This window comes from Nanorana parkeri, unplaced genomic scaffold (assembly GCF_000935625.1).
Source record: "Nanorana parkeri isolate BGI_ZX_2015 unplaced genomic scaffold, ASM93562v1 scaffold74, whole genome shotgun sequence".
NCBI classification, from domain to species: domain Eukaryota; kingdom Metazoa; phylum Chordata; class Amphibia; order Anura; family Dicroglossidae; genus Nanorana; species Nanorana parkeri.
In genome coordinates this window covers 1,602,634-1,606,108 of record NW_017306342.1, presented here as the reverse complement: position 1 = coordinate 1,606,108, position 3,475 = coordinate 1,602,634, and the positions used below count along the sequence as shown (strand labels likewise).

The 3,475-nt window shown below is 46.0% G+C and overlaps 1 protein-coding gene across 1 annotated transcript in view; it reads right to left on the bottom strand.

Annotated features, from left to right (window-relative positions):
* The window catches only part of HOMER2 (homer scaffolding protein 2), a 129,725-nt gene that overhangs the window by 125,329 nt on the left and 921 nt on the right, over positions 1 to 3,475 (bottom strand). The gene's annotated exons all lie outside the window — the stretch shown is intronic.

The window sequence follows — 3,475 nt, the reverse complement described above, 5'->3', positions numbered from 1 at the left end:
CACACTTAGTTTTCCTTGTGTCCTCCCCCCCCCCCAGGTGTGTGGATGTCACACTACGCTCAAGAGTTTCAACTTAAAAATGTATTCAAGTACCCCAACTATGAACAGGAATGTACCTTATTTGTGTATTGAAATGTATCTCCAACATAAACTACTTTTTATTGTTTTAGATTAGAATGGGGAAGAGTGAGAACCTCCGTTAGGTTAACATTGCCGTCTTAGCCTTGTTGGAGCTAAACAATACTTTAAACCAGAGGTCACTAAATAGAGGACCATGGTCCAGACATCACCATCCTGCACCGGGTTATGGCTGGCTCACAGTGGATACACTGACCTGAGGCCTGAGCCATAACCCAGCTCAGTGACCCCCTCCGCTTCAGTCAGTGGTTGCTAGCCACCCAGATCACTTAAACTAGCCTGCAACTGTGTTCCCCCCCCCCCATGGTTTTCAGAGTCCCCTGCTCCTCCGGCAGGGCCTAGGACCACAGCATTGGGCGTCAGGATAGAGAGTGGGAGCAGACCGGGGAACGTCCATTCCCCAATCTGCTCTGTGATGAATGAAGCAGGGACGCTGTGCTATCAGCACTTCCTGCTTCAGAACTGTCAGAAGCCAGCTAAAGTGAACAGACAATGAAGCACATACCCGATTGATCATCTGTATTGGAGGGCAGGAGAGACATTGAGAGATTAATAGACCCTTGATGGCTCCATAAAGAGAACCGGTCACCTCCAAATGATGTCACAAATTAGCATGTTAACCGCCTTTGTGGTAACAGAAGTGAAAAAAATTAAAAAAGAAATAAAACCAACCCTGCCATCCGATTTGAATGAACATGTATGTGCCAACTGAGTGATCGTTCTGTCCGGATCGCCATTCGGACCTCTGCGCGATGAAAATTGTATTCGCCTGACCACCTTGAAATTTTAATTCACTATCCCTGCTTTAAACAGTAAACCCAGAAAATCTGTGAGGGCATCCATTAGCAGAGGTTGCCATCAGTGAAAACAGCATGTCAATGTAAGAAGTACATCGAGAGATATGAAGCAGAGGAGATCAACAAATCTCAACTTGTCCTGTAAAATGTACGCCTGGCTGCACCCTACCTCATGTCCCAATCGATCACTGAGGTCACCCATCACAAGAAGAACTAATAGGGACACTTTGGCTGTGGGCCCAACTTCAACAAGAAAAAAAATGGAGATTTGCATACAACTTCACCTGCCTGTATTTCTGGATCTACGAATCATTGTGCCACATACACTTTTCACTGAATTAACCTCCGCAGGTGTAATATTCATCATAAACTTGGTTTAAATAGCCCCGGTTCTTGAAAAGTTTGATTTTAGCAGTAAGGTGGTATCAAGCTGAACTTCAGTTTATGTTAATTTATCACTCCTCCTGCTACATTGTCAAACTTTAAGGATCCATTTTTTTTTATTTTTTTCCTGAGCCCGTGGAACACAACTTCCCCCTGTGAACAATAAAAGTGAACCGTGAAATCACAGCACACAAAAACATGCACAAGGGTGCTTGGTCCTTCAATTAAGAAGGGACCTCGAATTCCCGACCCCCTGGGGCGCAAGGCTCCTGACAGGGGTTGAGATACTATGGTCCACCTACCCGAAGGCAGGCGGACCCCGATCCTTTGGGGACCTGCCGAAACAGGTCCCACATAGTACTAGGTAGGGGGCTCTCCCGAAGAGAGACCCCCTGGTTCGGGAGGAGGCAGAGAACCCTTTATTAGGGCACAGAACCTCCTCCCCAGCATCGGGAATAGGCCCCGAAGGAACCTGCACCCTAAGCATTCTGTGGGTCAAAATTTAAAAAACGAAAAAACGTGCCAATCGTGCAATAAATATAGTGCCAGTGCACCACGCTGACAGGCCCTAGTGCAAAAAAATTGCCCCGGACTAGCCATAAGGCCTGTCCATGTGGTGTGTGACCGAGTGTATCAGTGAGTCAACTTTAAGGATCAATAGTGTGAGTGAGACCCCATTGTGTGTGATAGGAGACACCAGCAGAGCTGGGAATTGGTGCAGAGGTCTTGCTCTTGGACTCTACACGAGACATTGAGGGAGACTGATCAAAACTGGGGCAGATGTGCATGGCAACCAATCAGCTTCTCTCTTCTGTTTGTTCAGTTAAAATGTGAAAATGAAAGAGAGAAGCCGATTGGTTGCCATGCACAGCTGCCCCAGATTTTGTCCGCTCCACTTTTGATAAAACCCCCTTTATGAATCCAACCTGCTTGACACCACCTCTGATATTTTAATTTGGGTGGACTGACTCTAAAAAAATACAGACCTACTTTTGTCTACAAAACCCAGTATGGGTTCCCCATGTGCAAATACAGTGGTACCCTCGGTTCGTGAACAGGAAGTTCGGCAACATTTTGCTTCTGTTCGCGAACTCCGCATCAGGTGACTAACACAACCGCAGCCATCGTCCCTACTTGATATGTGGTCGTGGCTTCCTCTAGGTCGAGACTGCATTCCAATGCTGCAGCGTAGGGGAAAAGAGGCAGGAGGGAGTGATGTCACAGCCAGCCGACTCAGAGGATCAGGTGAAAATAACTTGTTCTTTTCAGCCCTAGACCAAATTAAGCAATTAACCCTTGCAATGCAGGGGTAAATCATAATTTTTCCTAAAGTTCTACTTTAAAGTAGATGAAAAGTAAAACTCCTAAATTGAAAAAGTTGGTTAATACCTTTTGAAATAATGACTAAACGGCCAGTTCTCCTGTTCAAGCCCTAAACAGCCTCCAAAGCTTCTGTGAGCCGGGAACGATGTGCCAAGTTTCCCCATCATTTCCTTACCTACAGCGGCTGCATATCACTTCGCTGTCCACACTTCAATAGCCAAAGCTGAGGTGACAACACTAATGTCATATTGATGACAGTGTTGTCACGTCTGTATAGAAAGTGCCATAATTGCAGGAGCAACAGGCCATTCTTTTCCATAGCGCTATTTCTGTAACATATTAAAATCATGGCAACTGGACTTGCTGTATTTTTCTTGAAGATATTTTGCTGGTCATCTGACTAGCTTTCTCAAATTTAGAAACTGCTAGACCCGCTAGTCAGATGGCCAACAAAACGTCTAAGAAAAATACAGCAAGTCCAGTTGCCTTGATTTATTCTATACAAATATACATAGTGGTGTATTTAGGTTTTGTGCTGCCCTAGGCAAGACTACACTGGGGCACCCCCTCCCCATCTAAATTTGCCCCACCCCTTCCTGTATAAGACATTTTGCGTAACCAGTCAGTCGCTGGATACAGCATGCATGCTGTATCCAGCTTCTGACGGGTTGCGTTTATTTGCCTAATTAGGCAGCCAAGGCTGCCTTATTCTGTGTGGCCCGGCTTGATGCGTTAATTTGGGGGCAGCATTTTCCCACGCCCTGCAAAGTGCCACCCAAGGCCTTGTGGTGGATACACCCCTGGAAATACCTTGACCCGGATGAATGAGAACC